Raw genomic sequence first — 13,441 nt, forward strand, 5'->3', positions numbered from 1 at the left:
CTGTAGCACAAACGTTGTCACAGAGACTATGTAGTTTGTTCAAACTGGACTTAAGATCCCTGTCCTCAGAATGTAAATTCGCTGCTTTAGCAAAAGGCTTTTATTTTGTCTTCATAATCTCAGCTACACCCCTTTAGCAGCTGCCTTTTGCATAGATGTACCTTAACACCTCAACAGGCCAGACGCTGAGGTGCTATTAAGGCAGGCAGGTAAATTGAGTGCGTCTCCTTCACGGCAGAGTTACCCAGCATGTGGCAGTGATTACACCGAGTCATAATGCTGTAAAGGCTTTGAGACCATCTGTTTGAAAAGTGCCTGTTTTACCTTGCTGGGCATGTCTGATGGAAGCCATCACAGCAGAGCAAGGCACTTTCAACCCATTTATCTCATCGAATGCTGCCACTGTTTCCCCTTTTTCTTTTTCTCTTTCATTCTGTCTCACTCTTTCTTTTGTGAAATATCAAGAAACAATATCAACAGATTGCATTAATCAAACAAGCATCTGTAGCACCTGCTTTAGCTTTTGCACCCAGCATGAATGGATGCAAAATGTGACATGTTTGACAGATGTAACTATCTTGGAATGAAAGCAGGACTTACACTCTGGGGCAAGCACAGGGAAGAAAAACAGGAAGAAAAGAGTGAGAGAAAGGAGCATCATTTGTATCACGCTGGCAATTTACATCCAGTGCTTTCTGCTTTCCCTATTCTTAACATGTGGCAAAGAGGAGGTTTTCATTTAGGCAATGAGTTGGGGAAAGCTAGGGAGCGGTTAGAAGGATTCACTACATCTTATGGTCTGTGTCTGGGAGGAGGGCAGGAAGGCTCAGCTCTCCTCTTCTCAGCCAGGCTGTGCTTCTGCTTTCTCCTGCAGGGAAGCCATAAACAGAAAAGCGGGGGTTTGCAGAATCTGTTTTGTGCCACAGAAGTGACAGCAATGTCATAAACAGAACAGCAAGGCTTCACTGAATGAGCAGACTACAGAAGTGCAAAAAGGAGAAAGTTTTATGTGTATATCTATATTCATGTATTTAACATTTTTTTTACTAACAACCCCAAATCAATCAGTTATATTGGGTAATTACCAGGGGTGGCCAGTGACATGACAGAACTAAGTGAGCAGATGCGTTTCCCTGATAGGCACGTAGTCTCAGTATGAAAGCAATGAAGGAGATATTCTGACATGTTCATAGCCCAGAGTGGGCTATACTTACCCAAATTATCTATAACCCTGCAAAAAAAAAAAAAAAAAAGCCTTTATTCTGTAAATATCTAAGTATGATTATGAATTCTGAGGATTATATTAGGGCACTGTTGTTAGAAACACTTTTAACTACTCTCAGCTCTCTGAAAGCAAATCTGTATGCAGAGACTAGATTATGTATATGTTTAAAGGCAAGAACAAACACAATACTGGTATAACCAAGTAACACCAACCTGCATGTCAACAGAAGGACTTAATATTATCAAAGGTGCTTTATTTGATCAATTAAGACATTTTGAAAGTAGGGTTTCATCTCTGAAGTTTACATGTCTCAGTCTTTAATTCATTTTATTGAAATAGAAAAATCCAGAATACTAAGGTACCATGGGCCCAGTTGAACCAGGCACTTTAAGCATGTTTTTACCTTTATGCACTAAGGAAATCAATAGATGTGTTGAATCTCTGTCTACAAATCAGGTTGGAACTACTAGGAGGACAAAGTGACTGGGAAAGGATGAATTAGAGAAATGACACTTCTGGCTCCCATCAATTTTCTCTAGAAGTGACACATTTATCACGGAAGCCAATCCAGAAAGCAGCTGCATACACAGAGCTTGTCATACATCCGAGATGATGCAATCCCTCTTTCCCTAGTGTCAGATATATACATGAGCTGTAAAATGGCCTTTGGAGGCCAACAAGTTTGGTCCTTTTTGAGCTGACTTCAACACATTACTCATGAGTTAGACACTGCCTATGTGGCTGTGATTGCCGTCAGACTCGGGAATCTTCTTCCAAAATTTTTTATAGGCAAACATAAGCAATAACAAGAGGGTCCAGCCTTTTCTTCCCCTCTCCTTTCTGTTGTTTCCTCTGTTCTTCAGGCTGTGTAATCTTTAAGCATGGCATCTTGATGAGTGAAACACAGAATATGGTACATGAGGAATCCCAAAAGGCAGGAAGAGCATGGTACTTCACTTTCATCTCCTGTTCACCTTCAGCAATAATTCTGATGCCTTAAAAATAGTTTCCATTCTGTCAATTAGATGATGCATGATATGGAAGGGGGAAATGGTGTGAGGGGGGAGGCAGAAAGGAAGGATGAGTAATACAGCAGCTTGAAAACATGATACTACTAGAAAGCCCCCTTGAGGTGGTTATGATTTTTGAAGGAAGTTGTTTACAAGGAGCAAAAAGAATTTTCAAACTGAAAATCCTGCTTTTAGGTTATATATTTTGCAGAACTTGAAGGCAGTTATTATTAATTGCTGCAGCATTTATGTTGTATATGAGTTCAGTGCTGCAGGGTCCAGGCCACTGAGTTGAAAGAAAATTGAGGGTGCCATGCACTTTGAAAGCTCACAGTTCTCTGTGCCAGCACAATCTTATATGCGACCTTTGCTGAATCACTTAACCAATCAATTTTGTTAGCTTCTATTCTGTAGACTAGGGATATACTTCAGTGATTAAAGATAAAACCTGTTACAGACTATAAGTTAGCATACCTGCTCGCCGCACAATCTATTTATATAAGAGATAGCATTATCTTTAATATGAGCAAAGTATATAGGAGTAAGCAAGCGTATCTGTTGCAGGGTACAGATGCCTGATGAACAAAGTCCTGAAAGAAAGAGATAACTATGCCAACTAGGAGAAGTGTTGTATTAAGTAACTAACAAACATTAGTGGGCTTTAAATGTGTAGCTCTGATTTACATCTGGAATTCTGTTTCTGAAGACCTGAGACACTTTTAAAATATTTAACTTGCAAAGACTTTGGAATGTATGTAGTTAGGGTTTTGTTGCTTGTTTGTTTTTATTCCCTCAAAAGTGTGGAGTGGTTGGAGGCATATGAAAAGAACAGTTAATGCTGTTGGTAGGTAAAATGCTATGGATGGATGATGGCTTTCCCTTCAAACCTATAAAAGTAGTTGCTTAGATTGACACAAGCAGAGCAGTTATCCCTGCGTCAGGGAGTGACTTACTCTTCCTTGCCCTTTGCGTATCTCATCTCTACCCAGTAGATAACTTATTTAAGCCTTCCTCCTTGCTTTGTTTTCAATTTTCTTGTCTGTTTTGCTCTCTGAAGAGGACTTTGTTGGTTGCTGCAACTCAGGCCCCAAAGGTTGACGCAGCTCTGGTCTTGTCCTATCTGTAGATTGCAGAACATGGACTCTCACCTGATTAATGGTTGCAGAAGCAAATCCTGTGCTGTCCTGCTAATGTCCTTTCTATCAGACTTGGAAGAAATGGGTACAGTCTGTTCATTCTTATTATTTGAACAAGACCAATCACAAATACCTGGACAGGTGTGTGGGACCTGGTGGGACTGTCAAACACTGTAAATTCAGGGCCTGGTTATGGTCACAGTCCAGCAGGGAGGAATTGCTTGCTATTTATCTAGCTGTTGACTTTTAGCATTATCAGACCATGCAGATGACACCAAGTTGGGCGGGAGCGTTGACCTGCCTGGGGTAGGAAGGCTCTGCAGAGGGATCTGGACAGGCTGGATCGATGGGCTGAGGCCAATTGTATGAGGTTTAAAAAGGCCAAGTGCCAGGTCCTGCACCTTGGTCACAACAACCCCATGCAACGCTACAGGCTTGGGGCAGAGTGGCTGGGAAGTGCCCGGCGGAGAAGGCCCTGGGGGTGCTGGCTGACAGCCGGCTGGGCATGAGCCAGCAGTGCCCAGGTGGCCAAGGAGGCCACCAGCCCCCGGGCTTGTGTCAGCACTGGTGTGGCCAGCAGGAGCTGGGCAGGGATGGGGCCCCTGTGCTCGGCCCTGGGGAGGCCCCACCTCGAATGCTGGGCTCAGGTTTGGGCCCCTCGGGACAAGAAGGACCTTGAGGGGCTGGAGCGTGTCCAGAGAAGGGCAACGGAGCTGGTGAAGGGTCTGGAGAACAAGCGTGATGGGGAGCGGTTGAGGGAGATGGGGTTGTTTAGCCTGGAGGAGAGGGGGCTGAGGGGAGACCTTATCGCTCTCTACACCTACCTGAAAGGAGGTTGCAGCAAGGTGGGTGTCAGTCTCTTCTCCCAAGTTACTAGCGATAGAACGAGAGGAAACAGCTTCAAGCTGCATCAAGGGAGGTATAGATTGAATATTAGGAAAAATTTCTTTACTGGAAGAGTGTTCAGGCATTGCAACAGGCTGCCCAGAGAGGTGGTAGAGTCTCCATCCCTGGAGGTGTTTGAGACGCGTAGACGTGGCTCTTCAGGGCATGGTTTAGGAGACATGGTAACGTTCAGTTGATGGTTGGACTTGATGATCCCTAGAGGTCTTTTCCAACCTTAATGATTCTATGATTCTATTATTCTATGTGCTTCCAGAACTAGTTTGAATCTCTAGGTGGGCGGAGCTTGTGCTTTTGTTTGATTTAGTTTTGAGTAACATGTTTGAGGATATTCAGATTTTATTATGGGTACTGCTTCTCGCAAGGGCTGCTGGGTTTTGGTGTTGGAGACGGCAGGCTGAGCAGGGGATCTCGGTGGATGACATCACTACCAGACTGGCTGCTCTGAACATCACAAAATGACCACGGGCTGCTCTGTCAACCATGCAATCAGAAAGTTAACATTTTACAACTTAAATGCATCAGTTCTCTCTCTTAATGTCATGACCCAGTATCTTGCATCTTAGGAGAGAGATCAGGGTAGCTGCGTGGTTCTGATTTCTAAAACCAAAACTGGGATAAAGCTTTCACTGCTTCAGCCAATGTCATGCAGCATATTTTATAAAACAGTTTAGGACACAGGTCACATCATTTCTTCTGCTCATTTAGCTTTTAAAAGGTTGGGAAGAAAGCAATTTTAATGGAGTGCCTAGGAAAGCAGATGTGTTGCCTGTCATGTAGGCAAATAATCACAAGCAATACAAACTGCTTCACATTACCATGCCAAGAACTTTGAGAAATTATGGGTTTTCAGAAGTAGGAGTACTTTGTCCGTATATTAAGGTTTAGCCAGATATAACAGACCTGATCAGGAAATACCTTGAACGTTGAGAAGCATTGACCTTTTTCCCTCCCCAAATCAAACTGAAAGTTTTATGAATTTTCATAAACCAAAGCTCTGAGAAGTTTTTTTTAAAAAAAAGTTATTAGGAGATGGCAGATTGAGTGGGAGATTTAAGTGCTCAGTCAGATACTGTATTTGATTTCAGCTTTCAATACAGAAGCAGTGATCAATAATTTAAGCTTCATAGCAAAATAGTGAACACAATGAATGCCATTCTGACTCCATCAGGCGTTGCCAGATTGAAGATTTTTCAGACATCTCCATTTCATTGCTTTGCCTGGTCCAGTGGTGCTACCAGCCACATAGCGGAGACCCATGTTTCTGAGCAGGGTGTGCAGGGCTCAGCTCTTACAGAACATATACTGCCAAAGCCAAGGAGAAACATTCAGGTACTGCAAGAAGCATTCATGCTGCAAACGAATTGTTAAGGCAAATTTTCATTATTTGGTTTAAACAGATTTTATATGAAAGTAAACATGTTTACCCAAAGAAGCTTAATCAGTCAGGGGATTGGGTTACAAGTGGGATATCTCAGAGCTAGTTAACGATTCATCCTGAAAATTCCTTGGAACACTTAATTATTTTTTCTTACCTCCCTCTTTCAGTACTGCTCTATGGAAGGAAGATAATTTACTACAGGGGAATGTTTAAAGTAGTTTAAAATTTATCCAGGACAAGTAAATCCTTTTAGTTCCATTTTTTTACTACCTGAGGTTTTTGTGAGCTGCCTTCAGACTGGAATGCACTTAAGCTGTATGTTTGTAGAAATAAACAAACAAATGGCCTTCTTTTTGCACATCATCAATTATTCTTGTTTTCCTCAGTTAAGGGGTATTGCAGAAACATTATACAGAAGATGGACGCGAGCAGGTGAACCTGAAAGGGAACAGAATTTGCTATGAGTGTTTGCTGGACCTAGGAAATATCATTGAAAAGATATGTTTATTTTTCTTCATCATCTTAAATATTTTCCTTTCTGAAATTGGTATATAATATCTTTTATAAAACACAAGTCCATCTTCATTTCAAGATCTGCTTAGGAAGCCATCTAAATTGCATGGTAGACTTTCAGGGCAGCTCAGTCACAGCAGGACTTAAGAGACTGTCAGTTCAGACAGCTGAGAGTGCGGTGGTGAGCAGACAGACTGTGTTGTTGAGGATCGTTTAAAAAAGTAGGAAAAAAAAATCATGGTAGCTTTTTTTGTTAAGGAACTGGCATGAAGCAGAAAAGGATGCCTTAAATCTTAGCCCAGAAAAAGGTTTGGGAAATGTAAAATGAGTAAACAAAAGGCAACAGTGACAGAATATTCAGGCTATTTGGGAAGCTCTGCAGTTTACAATTACATTCGTATTTCTGAGCTTATACAATGAGCCCCTTCTCTAGGGAACTGCGTTGACATCAGAGATGGGGACGTACCGGTGGTTGCAATGATGCTTTGGAGGAGGTAGACAGAGTGGTTTGGTTTAACTTTTAGTCATGGCCACTGACGTCACTCAGAGTATCTTTGGTTTATGCCCTGCTTGTGAAAATTATTCTGTTTTGAATCTTGTCTCAATTAATCCAGAAATGGGGCTTACTAATGAGGAAGCCAAGATACTTCTAGCAGGTCCCTGGGGGAGTGCTGGGAGTTTCAGACTCTTTCCACCTCAACTATACCAATTTGTATGAATCCCATAATCCAAGTGAGTGTTTTAACCTTTTCAGCTAGAGTTTACAGCAGGAGTTTAAACCTGAACATATTAAATCACATCTTGCCAAGACAAAACATTTCACTAGCAACAAGGAACATTTGTTGATGTGGTGTGTGTACCCTGGCAGGGTTCCGCCTCAGGCATGTGGCAGACCTTTTTCTGGTGTGACTGGAACTGCTGTGCTCCTCTGTGCCTTTTTGTGTGCTTTCTAGATATTAGATTAGATGCAGGGCCTCTCCCGCTACCCTGGCTCACAGTGGTGCAGGAAGGCCATTCAGGTGGCTGCAGTGAGCAAGAGGAATTATAGCATTTTCTCTGAGCAATGCCATTTACCTACCAACTGCACAAAAACCTGAAAAAAAAAAAAGCAGGAAAATAGTGTATTCTCAGAAACCTAGAGGAGACACCCAGCACGGAGACACGTTTTCCATTTTCACATTTCTGTTTTCAATTAAGAAACTGAAGTAGCTTGATGAAAATGCAAGTGTTTGATTGCATACATGGAAAAATTTTTTAAGTGGCTTTGCAGCTAATATGTAGATATGTAAGTAGGAAAAGGACAAACTCTGTCTTGTCTTTTGCTCAACATGTCATTATGGGAAAAATCCTTTTTTCTTCCTTTCTTCTCATGACCTCATTTGAAATACTTCTGAACTGCCACCTGTAAAAAACATTAAATAGCAAATGAGGAACCAAGTTGCAGAGTTAGGGAGAGTGCCTGAGCATTTCACTGACTGTTACCTACACTTGGCTTAGGATATCCTATAGCTGATCCATATAATTGGTAGAACTTTGGAAATGTGATGTCATTTTGAACCTGAAAGACGTTATCTTCCATTTCAAAAGTTTTGAAAAGAAACAGAGAATTAGAAATTCTTTTCAAAATATTATTTCTATTTAGAAATGTATTTTGGCCAAAAGTTTAAGTAGTTTGGCATTTAAAAATAAAAATACTTTATTAAAATTATCAATACTGGTTACAATATAAATGAATTTGTCAGCCACCCTACATAGCAGGTTTTCTTACTAAAAAAGAAGAAACAAGAAAACCCCTTCTCCACAGAGATTTTTTTCTTGTCTAACCCTAAGCCTTGTCAAATGCTATCAGCTAAGGATAATTGCAGAGCCACAGGTCAGACAGGAGAGCTCACCATCCATGCTGCATAGTTGTCTCTTTTCCAGATCTGCTTTATGATACCCAGAGTATCAGCGCAATGAGTAAATCTTGCTTCAAAATTACAATGTAGTATTTTTCATTAAGATCAGAGAACTGATGTGATAGGGACCGATATAAACCCAAACCGAACGGAAACAAACAAACAAAAAAACCAAACCCAAGCAAACAAAACCCACACACACCAAAGCAAAGAGCTTGTTTATTGAGAAAAATGGAATTTTTAGTTGGGACATTTTCAAAAAGATGGTGAACGATTTAAATTTTCATACGGCAAGTAAATATTTGAGGTAAATATTCTTGTAAGGCAGAATTTCCTTCTTGTCACACCTGTGCCTCCTGCTTTACCTGTATTTATACATATGTGCCATATGTATATATTTTTCTAGACAGTTCTCATTATTACCACCGACCAGGGATGGGAGAAGGAAAGTGCAGATGATGAAATAAATTGGAGTGGAGGATGAAAATTCTGCCTTTTCATAGGAAAGCTGTCAGATGGATTAATGGCTGGGCTGAGCCAAATAGCTCCATTATCAGATCAGATAGACATCTCTCCCCCCTCTTGCTTATATAAATGAGAAAGGGGGCTCTGATATGGATTTTGTGAAATATTAACCCCTTGAGAGTAAATTAAAGACAGGATAATAGAGTTCTTTACTACGCATGGGTAACTACTACTCTGATAAATTGGGAAAAATGTAATCTTACATATGCCAGTGGCATCCAAGTCTTTCAAAAATCTAGCTATATCTGTATCTATCGATACAGATGTGGTTTATTTTTTTTGCAGGACTAGGAGGAAACCCACAGAGCATATGAATGAAATGGAAAATCACTGCAGCAGTGGGTATGCCATACCAACACAGACCGAAAACTCCATTATCTTCCACTCAACTGAAAATAATGCATTTATTCAGGAAAAGGGGAGGGGGGAAGTACAATATCCTCTCCCAAGCTAGCAAAAGGAACATAGGAAAGAAAGTAAAACAATGAAGAGAATTAGTTTAGTGGCCTGGCCTGGCCCAATGTCCACACACCAGGGGAGCAGCTGGGAGTGTGCTTGCCCTGAACCCACATTGGAGAGCAGGAAATTTCCTCCCTGTTTGGGAGAAAATCAGGATCTAAAATGACATGAAGAGTGACCTGAACGTGTCCACAGGTGTCCTGTGTAAAGGGCTGCTGAATGCCATAATGCATTGTTTAGATTCTCTTTGAAGCAGCAGCATTGCACAGGCCGTGCTCCTGCGGTTTGCGTGTGAGCAAGTGAATCAGCTCCTCGCCAGTCCCATGCTGACTGCACAATATGGAGGGAGGGAGGGAGGTTGCTAATCTGTACTTACCTCAGAAGGGTGTGTTGGAAAATTAATAAAACAAAGTAAAAGGAGAGGTCAGAGAATCTAATTGACAAGATGAACAAGACGAATGATAAGGGGGCTGGAAGAACCAACTTGCTGTGTGTGGAAAGGCTGCAAATGAGATAGGGGTGCTCCAAGCAATGATTGCAAGGTGACTTGACAACGTTCTGCAAATATTTGAGGGAATAAACAGCACTGGGGAAGAGAAATTAGTATGACAAGATTTATCATAGAGAGCAGGAAGATGATCTGCCAGAAAAACTTTTTGAAAGACATAATAGATGGTGAAATAAGCCTTCCAGTGGCAAGAGGAGATGTTATATTGGGTGAGATGTTTAAAATTAAATTGGAAATCAGCAACAGAGAGCAGTCCTGTTTTGGGTGAAAGAATGAACGTGTGACATACTACCGTAGGCATCCTCTGGGTTTTGAGTCTCTTAACACACCATTACTTCACACATGGTTTCGTACCTGAGGGATGTGGCGTTCTAGGGAAATTATAATAAATTTGAAAAGCAAGTTGGACATAAAGCAGCAAACCCTTGACAGCATGAGAATTGAGCGTATAATCATGCTCAGCTGTGCTCAGAAGCCCAGAATAACAACTTGCAGTTTTCTCTACAGGGTTTGTGTCCCCTGTTCACAGCCAGCAGAGCACTGTGTTTCAGTGGTTTGCCCCATGGTACTGGGCCCGCTGCTGTCCTCCCTAGGACCTTGGCTGGAGGGTGCTGTGGTTCCCTTCACCCCGCGTGACTTGCTTTTCTTCCCAGGGAATCAGAGGTGTGGGAATGGGAGAGAGAGGCCACCATGTGCCCGAGGCCCAGCCCCCTCCAAGGTGGATTTCTGCCAGGGTGCTCACATGGTGCAGGAGTTCAGAATCATCTTTGGGCTTGAATGGACACTCCAGCCCATATCAGGAAGCTCCCAGGCCCAGTGTTTTATTTTGTGGCAACTTAGTTTCTTTTAAAATCTTTGGTGAGCAGCCTTGTTAGAGACTTCAGAAACTGTAGGTATATAAAGTCACTGGAATTTATTCATGCACACTGACTCTCCAAAAACAAACCGTGTGACACCACTTGTCCTTAGAAAAGTTGTACTTATTCCCCTTCACTACATCATATCTATTTGTATCTGCTGATTTTGTTATTACAGCTTCTAACAATTTATACTATACTTTACTGTACTACAAATACAGTTGTCTTTACACATCCTTATCTCAGTGCACCTGTGGGGAATTGCTCTCAGCAGAATTGGGTTTAAACCAGAATCTCTGTCAGATTAATGGGTGACAAGCAATGCACAGAGGCAGAAGTTTGGTTTCTGGAGCTCTGTGATTTCCGCCTTCTCTGCCCAGCGGAGCTCCTGGCGGGTGGGGGAACCGGCTCTTTGTCTCTGCTCACCAAGTGGAACAGCCTGTGGACATGTATCTGAGCATCTCTTCTGGGTAGACTTAAGCTACCTCTTTTTCAGAAGTGCATGACTTGTCACAAGACTATTATTTATATTAAGATCTGAACACTGAAATTTTTTTTTCCTTCATCCACACTTGTGGGTTTTTCTGCTCTTTATCTTCTCTGGATATGTTGTACGTCACCCCTTTCAACACGACATGTCTTCCTTTTTCATCTATTGAAACTCTCTTTAGGTGTTCAATTTGCCTCCAGAAACCTGTGGTGCAAAAATGATTTTTCTGGGAGTGCTATTAAGGAGGGATCTGATTACCTTTAATGAGGTGTCTCTTGTATAGTCCACACTTTTCACCACTGCTTTGGCTTGCCTTCTCGTCCATCATTCCTGAGTCATAGTACCAATTCAGAGATCTCACCAAAGACTAAGAACCTAGTGCTTGTCTTTACTGTATCATCTCTTTCCAAGCAAATTTGTGATACTCCAAAGTGTCTTCTCTATTTTACCCTGCTATCTATACTTTAGCATAGATTAGTTACGTGACTTTGGTAACAAATGCTGAGCAGAATGCTGCTGTCTCTTTGCAAATACAGTAGGATCATCCTACTCTACCTTTATTCTGTTCCCATTTGAAAATGAGGATTCTTGGCAGATGGATATGAGTCTGTCACAGCATGTTGCAAAGCTCCATCAGAATGTCTAGCAATCATTTTATAGAGTAGGGGTATTCCCACTTTTCAGCCTGTGTTTGAACCTCCTGACCCCTGTTAACTGCAGTGTTGTGCTCCTCTTGCTTGTTTGCAGAAGAATGCTTGAAACAAGGTGAAGTGCTATAATCTGTTCTAAAAAAGTCTCAGAGAGGACTGAAATTGCAGATGCTGATTTGCCTTTACATGTTGAGAAGCCAAGCAGAATAGATTAATATGCTTCCTGGTAACAGGGTTTTGAATCTTGATGGGTTTCACTTGTTCTTACTCCTTCAGAGGAATTAACTGCATATAAATTTGATTCTGTGTCATAGGTACCCTTTGACTGTTTTAAGATCTTTTCATGGTGATGCTGAGGTTCTTCATAAAACATGAAATTTTTTACACAACCAGATTACCAAAGATCTTTTTTTCATATATTCCAGTGTGAGTAATGAAAATAAGACCTGAAATATATCTAAATCATTTCCAAATTTATAATTTCCATGCTACTTAAGACTTATTTAAATTATTTAAAATGTGATCTAACCCATCCTTCTGTCTGAGAAAGTGACCTGACTAAAAATCAGATGCATATTACTTCTTAATTCTTTATTGAATGGTTTTGACATTGGACATTTGGTTGTTTCCTGTTTCCCATCCAGAGGTTTGCTCTGAATATTAGTCTGCCACTGTTTTGTTAACTTGCTTTTCAAATTCATGCTTTCAGAATATTAAAAAAATATATATATTATTTTCTCCTCTGTGATATTTAGAAGGAAATGGAAGGACGGAGAAACGATGGGAAAAGCCTTTGGGAAAGCAAAGCAGTGATTTTGCAGCCCTTGCTTCATCTCATATTTCTCTTCGCTCTGGCTACATGACCATTTTTTTCTGAACATCTTTTAGTTGTGTTCCCTCTAGGCCATCTTAGATACACACGTCTATTCTGCCTGTTTCCTACAGGAGAGGCACTGACTCTTCTCCACAGATTGTATGTCAGTGTCACAAAACGTGTCCTCTTTGTTTGTTATCAAGATGGCCAGCACTAGCAGGCTGCTCAGATATGCCAACTTTAATTACGAATTTTACTTTCAAGAAGAGTACACAGATTATGCGCGGGTATCTTAAAAGCGCCTCTTGCCTTTTGAACTCTGACTGTTATGCATCAAAAAACAGGAAGGTTTCTGCACTGATGGTTACCAGTCCTTGCTTTCACCCTGTCCTGGGAGGAACCCAAACCGAAACAAATGACAAGAGACAATCTTGCGTGCCTTGAGCTGGCTGACAGTAGGAAATAATGCATTTTCCCATAAAAAAAAAAAGAAATAAGTTCTGGGAAAACATTGCTTGCTTTGTTTTCTCCAAATAAAATTGACTTTTTGGTTCTTGAAGTTAACCGATACGGAGGGTGTCTCAGAAGCACTCCTCCTCCTGTTGCAAAACAGATATTACGAAGTGTCTCAGCCTGCGTAGTTTTAAACTTGCATGACCCACAGCTAAAGACTCATCACTACGCACGGTAATGTGAAAGCAACTGGCTACTAATTTCTTTCTGGATGATGAACTACCTTGTATGTAATCTTGCTTAATAAATGAGTATATAATAGTTATATATATATTAGTCACTGTTTTGGCAGAGTAAAGTGGATGAAAATATAATGATGTTTACTCTGTGGACTCATAACACTGTTATAGGAGTATAAAGCAAATCTGAGAACTGGGTCACAGAAAAATATATTGCCTGAGGTATGCATCTATTGCAGCATATTAAAATAGTTCATATATACTTAGTACAGCACAGGTCCAGGCATCAGGTGATGACGTACTTTAGATTCAACAAGGTTGACTGCAATATTGACTTCGAACTCTTACTATTTTGAGACAATTTTACTGCAATGTTTAAC

Source organism: Phalacrocorax carbo, chromosome 13, assembly GCF_963921805.1.
Source record: "Phalacrocorax carbo chromosome 13, bPhaCar2.1, whole genome shotgun sequence".
Taxonomy (NCBI): Eukaryota; Metazoa; Chordata; class Aves; order Suliformes; family Phalacrocoracidae; genus Phalacrocorax; species Phalacrocorax carbo.